At 49.5% G+C, this 22605-nt stretch overlaps 1 long non-coding RNA gene across 1 annotated transcript; it reads left to right on the forward strand.

Moving 5' to 3' along the window:
* The first annotated feature begins 186 nt into the window (after positions 1 to 186).
* LOC308629401 lies at positions 187 to 19096 on the forward strand. The gene is made up of 3 exons (XR_014017671.1): positions 187 to 261; positions 1472 to 1545; positions 18867 to 19096. It is a non-coding gene; the product is annotated as an uncharacterized lncRNA (long non-coding RNA).
* Positions 19097 to 22605: the final 3509 nt, after the last annotated feature.

Below are 22605 nucleotides of genomic sequence, written 5' to 3' on the forward strand. Positions count from 1 at the left end.
AGCAGGAACTTGACTTGGCCGGATATCGCCCTTCCCCACACCCACAGAACACTTCCAGGAAAAGATGGAGCTCCTTTCCCTCAGTTTCTGGAGAGGGCTGACTGCGCATGTGCACTCCTCATCCCCCTCCCCAGGCAGAGTTGGACCAACGCATGCGCATAGCACCTCCATTGAGTGAGGCGTGCATGCTCGGGGCTCTCTCAGGCGCCATCCTACCTGGGAGGGAAAGTGAGGGACCGTTTCCTGGGTGCCGTCTGGCAGGTATGGGGACCAGCATAAGGGACCAGAAGGGTATGCTTGGAATGTGGGACCTAGATTTGGGACCTTGAAATGGTTTTATGTCTTTTTTTTTTTTTTTTTTTGGCTATTTATGGAAAGTAGTACCAGCGATTTTTCACTGAAACAAATAGTTATGGCTATCCAACTGTGTGTCAGATACAGCTCTAGGCACTGGGTTCATCTCAGGATCAAGGCAAACAAAATTCCTGCCCTTGCCAACATTTATGAAGTAGTTGAGGGCTTAAAAGCCCATTTCACTCAGCCTCTCTCTTTTAATTCTCATAACCACGCCAAGAGTTTCCTAATATGATCATGGGGATTTTGCAGGAGAGGAGAAAGTGAGGTCCACAAGCTCAGGCAGGCCTGGGTTAACATCCCAGCTCCATCACTTTGTTGGCTTGCCAGATTTAGCAAATTATAATACAGGACCCTCAGTTACAATTGAATTTCAGATAAACAGTGAATACTTTTTTTTAAGGATAACCAGGTTCCATGCAATCTTTGGGACATACTTTTACTAAAAAATTATTTCATTATTCATCCGAAATTCGAATTTAACTAGTCGTCCAGTATTTTAACCTAGCAGCCCTGCCCTTGCAGGCTTGGTGCGCTGAGCCTTTACCCCTGCTCTCTTCTAGAGCAGAAGATAGGAATTCTGAAGCCCCGGGGACGAGTCCTGCCTCTGGGGGACAATTTCTTTGTGAGAGAGAGGACAGCGGGAAGAGGCCCTGGAGCAAGGTGGCTCTGAAGCCTGTGGAGGCAGGTCCTTCATGGATGGGGTCCTGGGGGCTTTGCCCCAGAAGAGCCACCTGACATCAGGCCCTCTCCAGAGAGCTGTTTTGTTCCCTCAGTTCCTGGTGATTTGATAGTGTTGAAACAAAACCTGCCTTCCCATCATAAATAACAAACTCCCTCTGTTCATAATGATGAGTGTCTGTGCTGAGCCCGGTGCTGAGGGCCTTCGTTATTATCAACGCAAATACTTCCTCACCGCCTACCCTGCACTAGGCAGTTGTAGTTATTGAGGTCACGTCTGTGAGCAAGGTGGACAGAGTCCTTGCCTTTAAGGGACGCACAGTCTAGGGGAAGGGGGGAATTGAGGACAAATAGGTGAACACTTAAATAATTAAATTGGCAGGGTGACTTAAATCAACAACCCTAAGCTGTAAAAATGATTCTCCCCATTTCACAGGTGAAGAAACTGAGGCTTGGAGAGGCTGAGCAGTTTGGGCAAGATTGCATTGTGGTCGGCGACGGAGCTGGAAGGTAAACCTTGACTCCCCAGTGGAGCTCTTACCGCTAGATTATGAGGCACCACTGAGGGTCTGGCCGGGAATGCATCATAATTTTGCGGGGGTTTCTTTGGTGGTGGAATTACCCCTCCGGCCTCAGCTTTTTCATCTTTCAGATGAAGGCATTGCAGCAGGTGGGTTCTCCATGAGAAACAAACAAATAAAAGGCCTTTGAAGGGAGAGGCTGAGTCAATGACACCATTGAGGCTTGTCTGCTGGGAGGCACCTCTCTCCTGGGACAGAAACCATCTGACCACTGATCTCTGTCTCTCAGGAGGGCAGACCCTTCTGTATCACATAGCGCTGCACTCAGCCAGGAGCCAGAGGCCTCACTAAACCTGACATGAAATGCAAGGTCCTGAGCTGGGCGGGGGCCCAGGGAGGGGATCAAAACAGTGAAGGGAACAAACCCATAATAAAGCTGGCCTTCCTGTGGGGAGAAACCGCAAGGTGCAGACTTGAAAGGGCCTCGCAGGGGTTCCCACTGCGCAGACCAGAGGGGGAGGCCTTAGCCCTCCTCCCAGGCAGCTGCAGCCTTGCCCTCAGGTCTCCACCTCCACTCAGGTAACTCGCAGGCACACCGTGCACCTCCTTCACAACAAAGTGAAGCCCAGCCCCGGGCTGAGAGGAAACCAGAAAAACAGATTCCACCCCTAGCAGCAGATTGCAGAGGAAACTTGCAGATACCACTTTGCAGGGCAGTCCCAGTACCAAGTTCTTTCTTCCTACTGGCTGGCTGTGCTCACACAGGGACAGGGCGTGGGGGGACTCCCCAAATTGTGTTCAAACTGCATTCCGTTGGGAAAATGAAAAGCTTTTCCCCAAACCTTACTAGTGGGTCTTTCCTCCAAGCACAGCCTGTCACTTAGAAACTTGTCTGAGGGCCAGAGCCTCCATGAGGGTTGGAAAGAGCATCGTTGAAATTAGGTGCAATTATCGTTTCCATGTCTAACGCACCAAAAGAGGGAGAGGAGGTGGGGAAGGATGGGGCGGCCCTTCCAGCAAGCCAGACGGGAGAGGATGCTGTGCCTGTTAGATTTTTTTTAAGTGTTTTTTTTTTTTTTTTAAGCAAATGTGAATGAATTTTAACATACTGTAGAGTTCTTGAGAGGAAAAGAGTAGAGAAAATGCTATCATAATTTCTTTACTTCTTGGGGCTTTATAAGGTGTTTTACTTTTGTACGTGTTTTTTTAACTTTTAAAAACTTATAAGAATGACACATACTTCCATAAAATATTTACGTAATTCAGAAGGTATGAAGTAGAAATGAAAGAAACTCTCGCCCAGCTGCAGCCACGCACTACCCCACCTCCATTTGTCCTGCTTGGGACTCTGTGATCCTTCTGAGCCTGGAATTAGTCCTTCTTGCCCTGAGGGCCTTTGCACTTGCTCTTCCCTTAACAGCTTGGAATGCTTTGTCTTTTTTTCTCTCCCACCTCTCTGCCCTCCCTCCCTAAATCCAACCTGGCTAATTCTCCTATGTCCTTCAGATCTGGTCTGGACCTCTCCTTGCACTGCCCCTAAGTATGGACCCCTGTTTTCCCCTTGTCTCAACATGCCCTCCTTTCTCTTCCCAGGAGAGCAGGGGCTGTGCTCAGGCAGTGGCCCCAGTTCCCCTGTGCCTAGCACATGGAAGGTACTTACTCAGTTGTGTTTGTTGAATGAATGAATGACTCCCTGTGGGATTATCTCTCTGTAATCTCTTTGTAGTATTTCATCCCAGTCATCTTTCTGCAGATGCCTGAATAAGCATACTTTTTTATATGAATAGACCCTACTCTGCATTCTTCTGGTATTGCTGCCACTGGTCATAATAGTCACTGCAGTTTTCTGACAGTCATACACTGGGCCAAGTGCTCCACATGCAAAATCTCACTTACTCCCTCCCATTTTACAGGAGAGAAAGTTGAGGCTCCGAGAAGTATATTTACTGGGTTTCCTAGAGATGCAAATGACAAAGCACGGACAGGAATAGTTTCTCTCCTCTCAGCCACTCTATGACATTGCCTCCAAGTCAAGGTAATTTAGTACTGATGAATGAATTCACCCATTTTTCATAACCAGGAATTATATGCCTGAATGTATGATGCAAAGCAGAGCAATAAAGAAAGTTAAACTGAATTTTAGTAAGAGCACCAAACTATTTGTAAGCTAGTAGGTCATCTGACTGATGAAGTCATGTCTGTTTGTCTTTAGGGAGAGGGTATGTAATCCACTACCACAGACCCAACAGCAGCTGCCATGATTGGTCAATCACGGCCAAACAGCCAAACTTTTTCCATCTATATCCTCCCCTTCCCCCACCTCATTCCAGATTATTTAGAAACAAACCCCAGGCATCGTATTATTTCTTCCACAAGTATGTGAACAAATATCTCTAAAAAATAAGGATTCTTTAAAAAATAACCATGATCCCATTATCATACCAAAACTTGCATTCACAATCATCCTTTAATATCACTGAATATCCCATCACCGTTGAAATTTCCCCAGCCGTTTCATGAATTGTTTTCCCAGTTTGTTCTTGTCATAATGCAAGCAAGGTGCATACATACATGGCTGTTGGTTGATGTGTCTCTTAAGACTCCTAAATTCCACAGGATTCCCTCTTTTCCTTCCTTGCAGTTTATTTGTTGGAGACAGCTAGTCATTTGTCCCAGAGAGCTTTGTGCAATTGAGAGTTTGTGGGTTGCATCCCTGTGGTGTCATTTAACATGTTTTTCTCTCCCTGGTAGTTCCTGTAAATTGGTGGTTAGACTTGGGGACTTGACTGTTTCTGGTTTTATTTTTTATATATTTTTTGTGGTACGTGGGCCTCTCACCGCTGTGGCCTCTCCCGTTGCGGAGCACAAGCTCTGGACACGCAGGCCCAGCGGCCATGGCTCGTGGGCCCAGCCACTCCACGGCATGTGGGATCTTCGCGGACCAGGGCATGAACCCGTGTCCCCTGCATTGGCAGGCGGACTCTCAACCACTGCGCCACCAGGGAAGCCCGTGATTTTTTTTTTATAAAAATATTTAATAGGTGGTTGGAAATATTTAGGGCGTCCAGTCTAACCTCCCAGGGCCACTGTGGCGGGGGCTTCCAGGTCGAGACATTCCAAGCAAGCCTGAGCCTCTCATTAACAGAAGGAGAAGCCAAGCTCAGGAGGCTTAGTTGTGCGCAGCAAAATCCTTGCAAAGTTCAAAATCCCTTCACAGAAGACCACCCCGGAGGAGGAAATCTGGGGAGAGCTTTAGAAGCTGCAAGTTCCTTCCAGTGCTTAGAGGTATCCTGTGGATTTGCCAGGAAGGTTCCTCAAGCCGGCTCTCTCTCTGCCTGCTGGTGCTCAGGGTGGCCCCAGCCCAGGCTGACTCACCCTCTCTGCCTTGTATTTCCTTCCTCCTCACACCCCAAGTGGACTTCTCATCACTTTCCTCCACCCACCCCCTGTTGTCGGAACTGCTGAAGCTGTGACCTAGAGACACCCCACCACTGCTTTCCATTCCCGTTCCAATGTCTAGTCCCTGCTTTATTTGGAAAATCAGCCAACACTAAGCAGAGACTTGCTTTCATTTAAGAAGACTTGAAAATTTTTAAAGTAATCCTCGTCTTCCTCTTCTCCTGTTTTTTTTCCTTCTTGTATTGTGTGTTTTCCGTTTTAAAGACCTCTTGGCAACCGATTTTGAAAGAAAGAGATCTTTTACAAAAGACCAGAAGGCATGGTGCATGCCCACAGCCACGGTGATAAAACTGATAAAACTCCTCAGGTGTTTTCCCCTCCAATCGCCAGTCTTGACCGTGCCCAGGCACACGCCAGGAGGGCTTCCCAATTTACCCGTTGACAGGTTCATGATTCATCCAGCACTCAGAGACGAGCGGCTGCCGGGTACCCAGGCTCTTCCTGGCACCAGAGATTCAACGAACAAGGTCACCAGGCGTCCGCACACACGTTGCTGGTATTTTGGTGGCGCGAGCAGGTTATAAGGAAAAAACTAAATACATATCATAAATTAAATAATGGTGGGTTACAGGGAAAACAAATCCGAGTATTAGGAGAGTGAGTGACTGGGTAGAAAACAGCAAAGAAGGTGGACAGAGAAAACCTGAATAATGAGGAGGAAGGACGGAGGGAAGGACACATGCAAAGAGCCTGAGGAGGGCCGCGCTTGGAGAGTTAGAAGGTCAGAGGGCAGGCCCCCGATGCTGCGGGGTGTGGGTACCGGAAGGTGGTAGGTGAGGAGGTGGGCAAGGCCAGCTCATCAGGAGCTTCTCAGCCACAGTGAGGAATTGGGACTTTCTTCTAAGGCAGCAGTTCCGACCTGGGCAGTTTGTCCCTGTCAGCATCTGGCAATGTTGGGAGATATTTTTGGCTGTCAAACTTAGGGAGAAGATGCTATTGACATCTAGCAGGGAGAGGCCAGGGATGCTGTGAAGCCCCCTACAAGGCACAGGGCAGCCTCCCCGGCACAGAGTGAGCCAGTCCCAAAGGTTAACGGTGCCGCGGTTGAGAAACCCTGGTGCACAGGCAGCAGGAGGCCCCTGGGGGGCTGGGAAAGGAATTTCACTTGCTCAGGAGGGGTGTGCTCCTGGACCAGGGTGCCGGCCTTGAAGCTGGAGAGAAGGCAGATATTTCGGGATTCTTTTTTTTTTTTTTTGCGGTACGCGGGCCTCTCACTGCTGTGGCCTCTCCCATTGCAGAGCACAGGCTCCGGATGTGCAGGCTCAGCAGCCATGGCTCACGGGCCCAGCCGCTCTGCGGCATGCGGGATCCTCCCGGACTGGGGCACGAACCCGTGTCCCCTGCATCGGCAGGCGGACTCTCGACCACTGCGCCACCAGGGAAGCCCGCTTCATCCCTTTTTATGGCCAAATAGTATTCCACTGTATGGACATACCACATTTAATTTATTCATTTATTAGTTGAGGGACTTACATCATTTCCACTTTTATGACTACTGCTGCTGTGAACATTCCTGTGGATGAACCTTGTGTGGGTGTGTGTTTTCCTTTCTTTTGGGTGTGTACCTGGGAGTGAACTGGCTGGGTCGTGTGGTAGCTCTGTTTCGCGTTGGCAGAAGAGAGTGTGTGGATGCTGTCATTTTGTCTTCTCTGCTGTTTTCCTTCCTCCTCCTGCCCCTCCTACCCTTCCCACCCTGTCCACCATCTAGGGCGTGGGTCAGAACTTTGCCACTCCCCAGCTGTGTGTGGCCTTGAGCAAGTAATGTACACTTCTCTGAGCCTCCACGTTCTCATCTGTAAAATGGAGATACAGATGAAATGAGATTATTTATGGAACGTTCTTACTCTCATGTCTGGCCATCAACTGCAGCCGTATTCTTGCTAGCAGCATCTGTGAGTGTGCTGGTAAGATCGTATCAGTATAAGCATTATATATTGGTAGATGTGATTGCAAACAGTGTCATTACCAGGAGTCCTGTGCTTGCCTCCCAGGAGGAATAGGACAGGCTCCTCCTCTTCACTTCCACTAGATTCTGCCAAATGAATCTCTAAGTGATTCCATTGCTGTGCAGTCTCAGTGGAAGCCCCTGTCACACACATCCTTGCCAACCCTTGATCATGTCAGCATTCTTTACTTTTTGCCTATCTGAGGGTAGGAAGCTGTGCCACCTTAGGGTTTTAATGTGGGTGCCAGTCACCTTACCTGGACTCTTCCATTTAGCACCTACAGACACCCTGTGAGGCAGGTACGAAAATTCTCCCTGTGTCGCAGATGAAGGGGGGGCCGGCCCTTATGACACGGAGGCAGGCAGTCTGGCTCTGCTGCCTGGGCTCTCAGCTGTAGCTTCACTCTGCTTCCCGTGGAGCCAGGACTGGCAGACGAACATGAGAATGACCTCGGGGTGACTACTTAAGACCATTAAGAAATTTAAGAAACATGCTCTTCCTTTCATTCAACAAACATTTATTGAGCATCTACTCTGTGCCAGATGCTGCAAACAAAGTACACTCCCTGTCCCCAGGGCTTAGAGTCCAGCAGGGGAGACAGCAAATAAATCTGTAAGAGCACCTCAGCTCTGGGGAGAAAAACGAAGCCGGGTTAAGAGGCTGCAGAGTGACGGGGGCGATGACTCTGATGGGAGGTTGGGAAGGCTGCTAAAGGAGGTGGCGTTTGTACGGGGACCTGAATGAAGTGAGGGGCGGGCCACGTGGCACCTGCAGGGGGAGCTTTCTTGGAGGAGGGAGCAGCAAGTGTGAGTCTTTGGGGGTGGGGGGCTTGGTTGGGATGTTTGAGGAACAAGGAAGCTGTGGTCAGCAGAATTCCAAAGGCAGCCCCTCAAGATTCCAGCCTGTGGTCATTCGACCAAACACGAATCCAGCTACTGCTGTAAAGGGACTCCGCATTGGTAATTAAAGTCCCAAGTCAGTTAACCTTGAGATGCAGAGATGAGCCAGGTGGGTCAGGTCTGATCAGTTGAGCCCTTTAAGAGCAGAGAGCTCTCTCTGGCTCTGGCAGGGAAGTCAAGGGGGACTGAAGCACAGGAAAGATGCCATGTGCTGTTGCTTGCTGAAGGTGGAGGGAGGCACATGCAAGGTGGCCTCTAGGACCTGAGAGCTGCCCCCAGCTGAAAACTGTGAAGGAGGTGGGGACTGCAGTCCTACAACCACAGGAACGGAGTTCTGACAGTTACCGGCAGGAGCTCAGAGAACCCTCAGCTCCAGACAAGAGCACAGCTGGCCAACGCCTTGACTTCTACCTGGGTGAAGGGCCCAGTCAGACCTGCTGGACTTCCAGCCTCCAGAACTGTGAGCTAATACGTTGGTGTTATTCTAAGCTGCTCACTTTGGGGGTGATTTGTTACACAGCAGAGAAAATGGATACAGAGGCCGTGTGGCTGGAACGGAGGACGGGGTTGGGGCGAAAGAGGAGATGGGGCCCGACAGGTAACGACGGGACAGATGCCACAGGGCTGTGTAGGCGGTGGTGAGGACTTTGGCATCTGTGCTGAGGGACACAGAGAACCACCACAAGCATGAAGCTGTCAGCCCTCCTCGCCCGCTGCTCCCACGCTTGTCTCCTCTCATTTTCCATCCTGCCCGGTGTGCCTTCCACCACCGCACCCCAGTTCCTGATGTCCGTCTACCGATGTGTGAATCAGTTGGGGCGCTGTTGATTGGGAGCGACAGGAAAGCAACACAAACTACCTAACCCCCAAGTCCAGGGACTTCAGGCTTAGCTGGATGCAGGAGCTCAAATACTATTGAATACTTTCAGAAATCTGCATCTTTCCGTCCCTCCGCTTGGCTTTCTTCTGCTGTCTCCATTCTCAGGCAGGCTCTTGCCACGTGGTGGCTGATACGGTCAGCAGTAGCTGTGAGCTCACATCCTGCCGTGTTATCCCACACAGAGCGATCCCATCTTGCCTGCATGGTTCCCTAGGAGTCCTGGGATGATAGCATTGGCCCAGCTTGGGTCACATGACCACCGCAGAGCCAGTCACAAAGGCCGGGGGTGGGGTGGGTACAAGAAATTCAGTGGTCAGGCCTCTGCCACGTACCTGTTCTAGGCCGTGGAGCACAGGGGAGGGGAGGGGAGCACGGGGCTGCAGGCCTGAACTGAGAAAGGGAGGGAGAGTCCTTTGGGGTCTTTTAGGTGCTGGCTGGGGTGCTGTGAGCAGCAGAAAAGGGTCTGGATGCTGGGGGGCAAAGCCAGCAGATGTCCACTAGAGCAGCCAGCTCCGTCCATGCCTCTGGGTGCCGTGGGCACTGTGGGCGCCTGCAGCAAGGATGCAGCTTCCGCATGGAGATTCCAGAACCTCGCACGTGCTCTGCTCAGATCACAGGGCGCTCGTGCCTCCCCTCATGATCTCTGCATCCTGTTAGGTCTTGGCACAGGTATTGGGAGTCATGGGAAAACCACAGAACCCTGCCTCTGCCCCGGTTGTTCACGGGAGAAATAACCAGAGAAAGAAACTCAGCTGAGCAGAGGCTTGGACCAACGGAGCAGCCCTGGGAGGCTCATGCCATAGAGAGGCACTGTCACAAACAGACAGGCGCTGAGAGGAGCAGCTCAGAAAGTCCGTCCTAAGCCCCAAACAGATGAGGACCCACAGCCAAATGTGAGGCCAGCTGGAAGGTCCCTAGCCAGGGAGGAGGAGAGCCCCTGGGCCGGGGGAGGGTCCAACAGGACGCTCCAACCCATTGCCTGCGTGGAGGGTCGGGATGGGCACCAAGGGCTGCGTCTTCTCCTTGTGACTTTTTTTTTATTATTATTTATTTTTGGCCGCATTGGGTCTTCGTTGCTTCACGCAGGCTTTCTCTAGTTGCGGCAAGCGGGGGCTACTCTCCGTTGTGGTGCGTGGGCTTCTCATTGCGGTGGCTTCTCTTGTGGATCACAGGCTCTAGGCGCGCGGGCTTCAGTAGTTGTGGCACACAGGCTCAGTAGTTGTGGCCTGCGGACTCTAGAGCACAGGCTCAGTAGTTGTGGCTCACGGGCTTAGTTGCTCCGCGGCACGTGGGATCTTCCCGGACCAGGGCTCGAACCTGTGTCCCCTGCATTGGCAGGCAGGTTCTTAACCACTGCACCACCAGGGAAGCCCTCCTTGTGACTTTTGAAAGGCAGGATTGGAAACAGGTCCGGGAGGACAGGTGTGCTGGTTGGTTTGGAGAGCCTCCCCTCCCCAGACACCAGTAATCATTGTGCTTGGCCTTACAGTGACCTCAAGGACGTCACCAGGCCCCCTCTCCCTGCCACACGGACCCTGATGGGGCTGGTCCAGCCACACCAGCCTCTGTGCTGTTCCTGAAACCCACCAGTCCACTCCTGTCTCCGGGCCTTTGCACCTGCTGTTCCCACTGCCTGCAGCACTCCCCACACATCACACATCGTCCTGCGGCTTGCTTCTAGGCTTCTGCTCCTAGGCTTCTGCTCAAGTGCCCCCTTAAGGACTTTTAGATCAGGCTCAGTTTGCTGCAGTAACAAACAGGCCCCAGTTCTCCAAGTTCAGGCACAGCCAATGCTCATCTCTCACACACACTGCATGTCTGGTGTCATCCTTTGGGGGCTCTGGTGGTCACTCAGAGGCCCAGGCTGACTGAGGCTCCATCTCTACTTATATTTTCACGGTCACAGTGGCCACAGGACGGGAGTGTGGAGAATCACACAGTGGCCCTGCAGTCCCACCGGGTAGTGACACCTATCACTTCCATTCACGTTTCGTGGCCAAAGCCGGTCACAAGTATCCAGAAGGAGAACCAAAAGCTTTCGGTGAACAGCGCAGTGTTACCCCTTTTCTTAATCATCCTACATCTGCTCACCCCACCCTGCCTTAATGCCCTTCCCTGCACTGCTCCCTACCTGACATTATATTATATTTAGTTGTTTGCGTCTTCCCCTAGAATCTAAGCTCCGTAAGGGCAGGGTTTGTCTGGTTTTGTTTACTGCTGTACCTGCAGCACTTAGAACACTGACTGGTGAACAAAAGGTTCTCAAATAAATTTTATTTAAGTGGATCAGTAGTAACACAAATTGTTAATGGCTAAGGTGCTTACCGTGTGCCTGGCACTGTTCATGCATTAACTCATGCGATCCTCATTTCAGTCCTATGGGGGATGTAGGTCTATGATGACTGCCAGTTTCCATACAAGAAACTGAAGCTCAGACAGGTTGAGACACTTGCCGAAGGTCACACAGCCAGTTGGTGGGCAGAGCCAGCCTCTTGATCTGAGACGTCCTGCTGGGCCCAGCTGCTTATGACCAGGGAGCAGGGTCACAACATCCAGGCACAGCAACTCAGTGTCCATCACGTGCGGAGACGGGGATTGGGCGCACGTGCAGAAGATAGAGTGACAATGGCTAAAAGGAAATAAAAGTATCACGGATTAGTGGGTACCAGGGAGGCACATCTTATTTCATGCTCAAAAAAATCACAAGAGCAAGTGTTCAAATCCCCACTGAGCAGAGGGGGAAACTGAGGCGGGGCTAGGACTTTCCAGGGTGCTGCTACGCTCGAAGGGACGGTGGGACTTTGGCCCCAGTCATCCAGACGTGGAGGCTGGAGACCTCACCGCTGTCCCGCTTCCCAGCCGACCTGTGCAACCAGGACATCGAGAAAGATGCGTTTATTTCCACCTGCAGCCCCTCAGCAGTCAGCTGGACCAGCTTTCCTCACCCGACTTTGCGAAGCCCCATGATAGAGGTCTAATGCAGGACGTTGCCTTATTGCTTTGCAGGGGCAGTTCTGTCTTTCCAGCTCAGAGAAGTAAAGTAATTTTCATGTTTTCTTCCCACACGTGCTGGTACTTCTGCCTCCGTCGGTGCCTCACCTCACCTTGGGCTCCATCCCCCACCCCCCACCCCTTCCTTACCCCCTGTCACACCCGCGTGGCCGCATGGTTGCAATAATCATAGGTGTGAAGTGCGTGCAGGGTTTCGGTCCCTAGCCTCACCCCTTACTGGTCCTCTGACTCTGAGCATGTTTCTTAGCCTCTCTGAGCCTCAGTTTGCTCATCTGTCACGGGGTAACCATCATACCTGTCTCAGAGGGTTGTGAGGATAAAATGCGTTCACACTATTAGGACACACACAGTAAGTGCTCAATAAATGGAAGCAATCGTTACTTCGAAGGCCTCTGGTGGTTTCAGATTTCTCTGCTAAAACATTCGGTGTCTATAAAAATCGGCAGTGTTTTTCATTGCCTCACTGTTTGGAAATGCAGAAAACTTGCAAACACTCAGATATTCTCCACTGCAAGATTGAGGCAATGCTTTCCATATACACAGTGGAAAACTCTATAAGCCGATAACAGGAACAAAGTGCGTACTGCCTGGCTACCCGTTGGGTGAAAAGGCCAGCTGTGTCACATGATCCCACTTCAGTACATTATATTTTGGGGGACTTCATCTTCTGCATTCTATATGTCTGAAATGTTTGAACCATTTTATAAGATAGGGATTATTTTGTCTTTAGGAAAAAGGGAAAGAGACATGAGTCTCATGTAATCACAGTCAGCAAGGATCTTTGTATTTCTGTGACTTGGTCTCCCTCCTTCCCAGACTTGGCTTCAAAGAGTTTTGGGTTCTTAAAGCAGAAATCCTTGTTCCTGGTGCTTTTTGGAACTTGTTTTGCTGCTGAATATGGAGTAACTGGGTCTTGTCGGTTTGATTACCATCTGCCATGAGGGCATCGCTCATTTCTCTTCACCTGTCCTGTGCCGGTGCTCAACCCACCTGTCTTTAAACAAAGTTTGGTGCTACCTTATTTGGTGGCTTTTCTTTTTTTTTTTTTTTTTTGCGGTACGCGGGCCTCTCACTGTTGTGGCCTCTCCCGTTGCGGAGCACAGGCTCCGGACACGCAGGTTCAGCGGCCATGGCTCACGGGCCCAGCCACTCCACAGCATGTGGGATCTTCCCAGACCGGGGCACGAACCCGTGTCCCCTGCATCGGCAGGTGGACTCTCTACCACTGCGCCACCAGGGAAGCCCTCACATAGAATATTATACGCAGACCTGGCCGCCTACTCGGTTTCTCGTCTAAGATCCTTTTCACTCCAGTGTGGGTTTTTGAAATATAACTAAGAAAATATTGATGAAACCTTTACAGGGAAAATTATAAAACGTTATTTAAGGTCATGAAAGAAGACCAGAATAAATGGAGACATATGCCATATTTGTGGATGTAAGACTCAGTATTATAAAAAGAAGAATGTGTCCAAATTAACCTAGATCCCATGAAATTCCAATCATTCTTTTTGGAATTTGCATTCTCAATGGACTTAACAAATCAATTCTAAAACTTGTATGGAGAAACAAGGGGCGAGAATAATTTAGATAAATTGGAAGAAGAAGTTAGGCCGATTTAACTTACCAGACATAAGACTTGTTACAAAGCTCTAGTTATTGAGAGAAGCTGATGTTGAAACAGTGATGGATAAGTAGATGAGTGAAAGACTTGTTCCATGACTTGTTCCATGAGTGGAGACTTGTTCCATGACTCAGGTGACCTTGAAGATAAGGGTAAAGGATGGGCTACTTTAAAAAATAGTGCTGTGAGAACCATTTTTCTATGTTAAATTTTTTTTTTGATTCCTACTGTGTATCATACTCAAAATTCACTTCAAAGTGGTTTAAAGACCTATGTGTGGGAATTCCCTGCGGTCCAGTGGTTAAGACTTCCAATGCAGGGGGTGCGGGTGTGATCCCTGGTCAGGGAGCTAAGCTCCCACATGCCTTGGGGCTAAAAAACCAAAACATAAAACAGAAGCAATATTGTAAGAGATTCAATAAAGACTTTAAAAGTGGTCCACATCAAAAAAAAAAAAAAAAAAAAAAGACCTGTGTATGAAAAACAAAACTTCAAAAAAGAAAGCACATGACTTTGGGTAGGGAAGGATTTCTTTAGTGCTGTAGGTCGGAAAGGTCAGGAAGACTAGTGGCCAGGCTGTGGGTCTGGAGTCTCCACCTGCCAGCAATGTGATGTCAGACACCCAGCTTCATCTTTCTTCACCTTGACTCTCCTCGTCAAGGATGGGTGAACATTTGAGAAGACACTATCAACTGTCTCCCTCCCTCAAGTCCTTCTCCTTGCTGGCAAAGCCCACCTCCCACCACGGGAGATGAGCAGTCGGGCTAATTCCTTGCTAGTGAACGGTGGGGCTAAGTGGAGGGTTCTGCCCCAGTCCTGGCAGATGACACCCGACGGCCTGCGTGCCTCCGGTTTAGGGCAAAGGCTTCCCTTCCTAGTAGAGGTGGACAGGACAAGTGCCGCTCGTCAGAGCGTTGCCACATCTGCGTGGGACACCTGGAGCCGCAGCAGCATTCCGTGACCATGAGGGAAGAAGCCAGTCTACAGTTGGTGGGGGAGCAAGAAGATGGAAAGAGCCTGGTCCTTGGAGAGTTCACGGGGACACCAGTCCCGCCTGGTACAGCCTGCCAGCAGCCATGGAGTGCTGGGAGAAAACCCACTTTCCCCCTTGTTGATCCGCTTTGAATCGGCTGACCTGTGACCTGCTATCAGAAGTGTTCTGACTAACGCAACAATGGTCCCAGTGTCATAGGTTTGCTGGGAAAATTAGTGAGGTAACGATGTTTGTAAAACACTTAGCATGGTCCCTGGTGCCTGAGAGCACTGGACAAAGGGCAGCCCTACAGCCACTGGAGCACAGAAGCCCTTCACTGTGGCAACCGCAGTTAAGCTAACAGGGCCTCAGAGGCACTCATGGAGCACATACAACGTTTAAAGCTCTGGTGAGTGTTGGATGAGCATGATCTCACCGAGTCCTCCTAAAGATCATCTGCGGTTGGTGCTATTATCATGTTCATTTTACAGATCAGGAAACTGAGGCTCAGAGAGGCCTCAGGGCCTCAACTGAGGCTGAGTCTCCCAGCAAGAAAGTGGTGGGGCTGGGACTTGAATCCAGGCCTGTCTCCCAAACTCTGGAGCTTGTCCACAGTGCTGGACCGGTTGTCCTGGGACAGGAGCCCTGCTGGTTCCCGTCCCACGTGGAAGCACTTTTGTGCGATCAACAAACCCTGCAGAATGAAGTGCCCTTCGGCTCCTGCAGATCCCGGCTCAGGGCCTCCGGTCCTTTCTCTTCCCCTGCCTGTGTTATGGCTGGTCCTGACGTGCTCCCCAGAGAGGCAGGGAAGAGCCAAAAATGCCTGGCTCAGACGCCTCCTAATAGAATTAGAATGTTCTTGTCAAGATGGATTTCTTCTGCGGATGGCCAAGCAAGCCAGTACTCAGCTGCCAGAGGCAAAGGACAAACACGATGTGTCACCACAGCTGACACTTTGTCTGCTGGGCTGGGCCTGTGAGGAGAGGGGCCTGTTATTTGCACTCCAGATCCAACTTGACTGGGGGAGTTTTGATAATTTTGATAACTTTGGGCTTTCCTCCCATGTTTCTGTCATTTCTCCCCTCCTTCTGAGGCCACTCTCCGTGTCAGCTTGCAAGAGCTCCGTTGCTGGGACATGGCATGATGTGGTGACCCCTACCCTCTTTGGAGGTCTGATCAGCCCAAGACAGGGACAGCAAGGTGCTGATCTGGGGTAGGGGACCCCCGTGGTCTTCCTTGACTATCTGAACATCACCTCCTTCATGGAATTCCACAGACCGTGGGGAACCCTGGGTCAGAAACTGCTGTTTCTGTTGGCTTTGAATTCCGCCCCTGGCTCTCTTCAAGGATTTCTTGGCCGGCTTCAACCTGGACCCTGCACAGCGGATTCCCTCCGGAGCACAGGACTGCATGCTAATGAGGTCACCACTGAGCTCCCGGGGGGCTTCAGGGGCGAGAGCAGCTGGGAGGCTGAAGCCTGCAGATCACAGCCTCCTCGGGGACGCCGCTTGTGCGGCCCAAGACTTGGCGTCGAAGGACAATTGCACACAGACCTGAGTTCTATTTCTCCTTGTCCAGTGTTCTGCAAATCTACCCAGCCCGTTTTGCATGATTTGCACCCAGGAAAGCCGGCCATACTGTCCTGTACCTGTGAATCCCCATCTCCACTAGCCTCTCACTCGTCCAGCTGCTGCAACTCAGGGTTTAGCATCTACATTTTATTTACCCCGTTGAAATTCCATTCCGGTGTTCTTGGTTCTTATGTACTGGTCACAGATGAAGGATGTCCTAATTGAGACTGCGCTGAGCTTTTGGCCACTCACTCAAAAGAAGGCAAAATACAGGATTCGGGAGGCCCCTTCCCAGGTCAGCTAAGCCGGCAGGGGACGCGTGCGTGGATGCCATCTGCTGGGGGCTGCCTGGTCCTGTCTTCACACTGTGCCGTGGGCTCTGAAAGCCGGGGCAGGCAGGGGTGTGTGTGTAACGAGTCCACCCCCAGGTCGACCTCATCAACCATCCCTCTCTGTTGCCATTTCAAAACCCCTGGTATAACTTTCACTGCTATGTGGTGGCATTTACTTTGACCAAAGCATGACAGAGTCACAAATACATCCCCCCTGGGACTTTTCTCACTGCCCCTCTGGTTCTAAAATTCCACATTTTCAGACAAACTATAAATTGTTTCCCTTTCAGCTCCTGTCTATCTCTTTCCCTTTGGGCTGCTTCACATCCCCTCTGATATTATACTATATCTGATACTCTAGCTGACTCTAAGGCCACTGCTTGTCCTCTCCCATGGGAATGGAAGCATCAGGAGGTCAGGGGCCTTGCAAGTCTCCATTCTCTGTGTCTAGAATAGTACCCTGGGCATGGCATGAGCTCAACCGGTATTTCATGACCAATTGCTTTAATCCATTCACTAAATACTGACTAGTGGATGTCCCACAATGTGTGTGGAGTCCTGGGGAGGGCATGAATAACAATCAGATGTACAGTTTATGGACAGCTGGGTGCAGATGCTGTGCCATGTGTGTGTTTCACATCCATCATCGTGTTGAACCAGGGAGCAGTGGGGCTGGTGGTCAGAAAGCTGGGCTCCACTGTCCAAATGCCTGGGTTCAGTTCTGGCCCCAGCACTTGCTAGGTCTGTGACCTCAGGCCCCCCACTGCGTCAGTTTCCTCATCTGTAAATCCCTCTTATCTGGGGATGCCACTAGTACCTGTCTCATGGGGATGTTGCCCAGATTAGATGAGGTCATGCCTGTAACACACTTAGAAGCATGCCCTGCACGGGATACGGGCTCAGCAGAGGCAGCTGTCACTCATCCTTACAGCAGCCCTACTAAGCAGGCACCGCTAGGATCCCCATTTAGCAGAATAGGAAACTAAGCCAGCTTGTTAGCAGACAAAGCCAAACGAGACCCACCCTGCCCCTCAGGGGTTTGCAGTGTAGGGTAGAGGAGGAGACAACGGTACAACAAAACTCTGCTGTGCATTGCACTGCGCTTAAAAAAGTCAAATGCAGACAGTGTACTTCATTTTCACCACTCAGTTCCCAATCCTTACAGAGGGACTGGCTCCAGAGGCTACACCCAGCTCACAAAACTATATTCCATGACTTCCAGAATGCCTTGGACTGATCTGTGTCATTTCGAGAGAATCCCAGTTATGCAAGGACGCTTGGGGTGTGACCTCAGCATCACGTGATGGTAAGCATCTTACACAAGTAGCAGGATGCTTGAAGAGTGCTCTGTGAATGGAAATGTCTCCAGTAATGATACCACAGCCCAGGAGCATCCCCAGTGATGGTTTAAGGTGGGCATACTGTTCCAGTTCGTTCACAGGCTAAATTCAGTTATGGGTTTCCTAGCATCTCTAGCTAATGTCCATTCATACACAGACTGTTGCATTTCTTCTGTAAGAGTGCTGAGCCTGGGGACTGAGAGGACTGGCAGCAGAGTCCCCACGTGCTTCCTATTCCTTAAGCGGAGGTGAAATGCTCCATGCAAGGCGAGGCTGTTTGCTACACCCTCACCTAAGAGAAGCTCCAGGCCCTGCATAGCAGGCTGGAACCTGCCTTAGACTAAGGCCCAAAGTGGGTAGTCATTACCCGGCCCTGGGCTTTGAATCTTGCCGATGGTGGTATTTATATTCTTAAAACCTGGCTGAGCAGGCAGGCATTTCACTGGGGTGGGTCTCGTTTGAAGAGTTAAGTCATCAGCTAACAGTGTCTGCAGATGATTTCATGGAGACCACCCAGGAGATGGGCAGGGGCTTGGTCTCCTCTTTAGTCCTCAAGGTCACCTATGGCAATGGGCATTCATGGGCCAAGGACTGGGGAGAGGAGGTAAGGGTTAATAATAGCCGTCAATGTGGATGAGTACTTCCTATGGGCCATACGGTGCGCACGGCGTATTTGTAAGACTCGTGAATAGGAAGTATTATCCCCGTTTTACAGAAAAGCAAAGCAAGTCTCAGAGAGGTTAAATAATCTCAGCAGAGGTTACTTGGTGCTTGATCTCTGATGTCTGGGGTGGATGATTCCAAGTTCCACACTCAGCCTTAATTGGTCCTTAATTCATCCTCTTAGGAAAGCAGGAAAGAAGACAGTCTCTGAGAAGGGAAAGCGGGAGAAGAAATGAGGGCACAGGAGGATCAGGGGGAGAAAGGGGTTCAGGTGTAAAGGAGTGAGGTTGGGTGGCCTTGATGATTTGCCCCATGCCTCCCAGAGGAGCCCGAGCCTGTCGGGCAGGAGTGTCCACTGGCAGCCGGCGACGGAACTCCCAGGGCAAATGACGGAGGTGTGGCACTGAAGCAACTTCAAAAGCCATCCTGTGTGTTCTGCCTCAGGATCAGCAGGACTTTCTAGGTTGCAAGTGACAGAAAACCTCATCAAACCAGCTTAACCGAAAAATAAATATCGGCTCACGTAACATAAAAGTGCAGTCGATGGCTTCAGGCAAGGCTGTGTCCGGGTGCTCCAACAATGCTTCTCTCTATGTTGTCTCCTTTTCTAGGCAGATGGTCTCTAAGAAAGACGGTGGTCAGCAGCCCCAGGCTTAGATCCGGTGCTCTCAGCAACTCCGGTGGAAAGAAGTGCATCTCACAAGAGTTCCAACAGGAATTTTAGCACTGAGTGGCCTTGACGCTGACTAACCTAGCCTGGGTCCATTTATGGCAAGCTCAGGATGGGCCAATCCGTTCCAAGTGCCTTACTTGTTCTAGCCCACTGCATTCTCCTGGACTCAGTGAGGTAAGTGTTGTTCTTACTCCCATTTTACAGAAGGGGAGAAAGAGGCTTAGAGAGACTAAGGAAGGACCTTGCCCTTGATCACCGAGCTAGAGCTGCAGAGCTGGGATCTGTAGGCTCCGGAGGAGACCACACGCAGCGTATGTGACGCGCTGCCCATCGGCTGCATCTCCCATGTGTCCCCTCAGTGCTCATGCTCCTTGTGGCTGAAGACGAGGAACTTTCATACAACATGCGCCCTAAGGCCAGGCCCCTAGTGAGTTGGGGCTCTCTGGACAACGTAGTGTCTGTCTTGTCCATCCCCAGGGGAAAATCTGGCTATACTGGGCTCCGGAGATGCAGAGCCTTCACCAGTGTATGTTCTGGAGAGATTTTTTTTACATAGTTTTTTCTGCTTGTTTACTTTTTTAAAAATTGAGATGAAATTCATGTAACATAAGTAACTATTTTAAAGTGAACAATTCAGTGGCCTTTAACATAGTCACAGTGTTGTGCATCCATCACCACTATTTAGTTCCAGAACATTTCGTCACTCCAGATAGAAACCCCACACCCATTAGGCACTCACTCCCCATTTCCCCTCTTCCCCCAGCCTCTGGCAGCCACAACTCTACTTTCTGTCTCTACAGATTTGCCAGTTCTGGATATTTCATATAATTGGAATCATATAACATATGATCTTTTGTGTCTGGCTTCTCTCACTCAGCATATTATTCTCAAGGTTCGTCCCTGCTGTAGTAGGTATCAGTACTTCATTCCTGTTTGTGGCTGAATAATATTCCATTGTATGGATATTCCACGATTTGTTTATCCATCCATCAGTTGATAGACATTTGGGTTGTTTCCACCTTTCGGCTATTGTGAGTAGTGCTGCTCTGAACACTAGTGTCCAGTGTTTGTTTGGGTCCAGAATTGAATGTGTTTTCAGTTATTTTGTGTCCATACCTAGGAATGGAATCACTGGGTCATATGGTAACTCTATGTTTAACTTTTTGAGGAACCGCCAAAGTGTTCTGAGGGATTTTCATTTCAGTTGAGTTACAACTTTTATATTAACTACACACGTTGTTAGTACACAGCTTGATACATTTTTCCACGTATATGGACCACTTCCATCCCCCAAGGTGCTTCCTCAGATCTCTTCCCTGGCAGTACCTCTCCTCGTCCCCCCAGCACTCTCACCATAGATTAGTTTTGGGACTTTAGGGAAATAGATTCGCACAGCACATTCTCTTCTGTGCCTGGCTTCTGTTTCTCGGCATAATGTCTGTGGGATTCATCAGTGTTGTGTACTGGTTTATTTTTTATTGCCGTGTAGTATTCTACTGTGTGAACATGCCATAATTTATCCATTCTATTTCTGATGGACATTTGGGTTGTTTCCAGTTCTCGGCTCTTAGGAACAAAGCTGCTTTAGGCAGTCCTGTGCTTATCTTTTGTGGGGATAGACACACATGCTCCTGCACATGCCACGGGGAGAGTGGCTGGGTCCCGGAGTGGGGCAGGGATGTGCTTAGCACTAGTAGTTGCTGCCCAAAGTTTTCCAAAATGTACAACCTACTGTGCTTTCAGGCCAGCAATGCATGAGCTTTCCAGTTGCTCCATATTCTCACCCACACTTGATTTTTTTTTTCTCTTTTTTGCGGTACACGGGCCGCTCACTGTTGTGGCCTCTCCCATTGCGGAGCACAGGTTCCGGACGCACAGGCTCAGCGGCCATGGCTCACGAGCCCAGCCGCTCCGCGGCATGCAGGATCTTCCCGGACCGGGGCACGAACCCGTATCCCCTGCATCGGCAGGCGGACTCTCAACCACTGCACCACCAGGGAAGCCCCACACTTGATATTTTAAGTTTTTTGGTGTTTTTATGCTATCCTAAAAGAATTTCAAGAGTAGTTAAAAATTGTTTAACACTTTGGGATTTCCCTGGTGGTCCAGTGGTTAGGACTCCGCGCTTCCATAGCAGGGGCACGGGTTCAGTCCCTGGTCGGGGAACTAAGATCCCGCATGCTGCGAGGTGTGGCCAAATTTTTTTTTTAATTCTAAAACTTGTTTAACACTTTGAATAGCTACATTCATACAGTTTAAAATTCAAAACCTGTGTAAACGTAAACAGTGAAAAGTCTTCCTCCCACCCAACTCTCTGTCTACGCAATTCCCATTCCAACAGGAAAGCCCTATTAGTAGTTCATTGTTTATCCTTCCAGATATTTTTATAGATAAAAGGCAATGCAAATATATATTCCCCCCATTTTAACATAAAAGGTAGAATATTATGCACACTTTTCTGCATCTTGCTTTTTTCCTTCTAACCATCTTCTGAAGAGCTCTTGATTTTAACACATGAAGAAATTCACTTTGCGGATGTGTCATAACTAGCCCCCCTTGTTGGATATATTTAGATTGTGATTGATCTTTTGCTGCTACAAAGAGAACTGCATTTAATAACCATGTACAAAAATGGTCTTGCTCCTGTGCAAGGGGAGATCTCTAGGATTAGTTTCTAGAAGTGGCATGGCTGGGCATGTGAACTTGGAATTTTGATGGATAGTCCCAGATGACCCTCCAGAGGAATTGTACCACCAGCAGCGTATATGGGAGCCTGGCCAGCATGGCGTATTATCCCAGCCTTAGTCTCCTTAGGGAGGAGGAGGAGGGGCAGGAGCAGAAGGGTAGCTTCCAGGGCAGCTGGTCCTCTTCAAAGGTTTCTCCTGACGCTGAACCCAGCAACTTCCACTGACGTCTTATAGATTTTATAGAAAAGTTGATAGCAAATGCCTGTATCCCCGTGGCCTAAGTTCCACAACTAACATTTACTAAACTTGCTTTTCCTCATTACCTGTCCTGCTCGCAGACATTAGTATAAGACAGCCCAATTTTAAAAGTTATTGTGAAAAGTTTTTAGATAAATGCTAAAGTTTCATACATTGCGGTGTTATAGGACTAGACTGGAGAGTTATTTTATTCATTCATTTAGATTTTTGGACTATGTGTTGTCATAGTCTTCTAGGACAAGTCTATCTCTTTCCCTACTCATCCAGAGGGTACATCTACCAGATTTTTGACCCAGGAGTTTTAGGGTAGCTTTTCAGTGTTAAAAGTCTATGTAAAAGTTGTCATTCACGTTTGTTCATTCACTCCTTCACTCCTTCATTCATTCAAAAACACTGGTTGAAGTCCTTTTAGGAGTCAGAAACTCTTCAGAGTACTAGCAGGCATCTCAAGACTAGAACAGGTGAGCAGTGCATTGTATGTAGAAGATGCTCAATCGATATTCGTCAGGCAATGAAATGAATCTCTAGAGAACTTTCCAGCAATGACATTCTTAGATATTGGTTGGTTGATTTATCATGTTTGTGTGTGTGTGTGTGTGTGTGTGTGTGTGTGATGGTTTCAACATATGAGTTTAAATTCCAGCTTTTACAAGTAGTAAAAATTGTAATATGTACAAATAGACGCACACATTACAAATTTGTGAATTCCGCAGTTTGCAATGTGTGTGGTTT

Source organism: Mesoplodon bidens, assembly GCF_964165515.1.
Source record: "Mesoplodon bidens genome assembly, chromosome: 15".
Lineage (NCBI taxonomy): Eukaryota > Metazoa > Chordata > Mammalia > Artiodactyla > Ziphiidae > Mesoplodon > Mesoplodon bidens.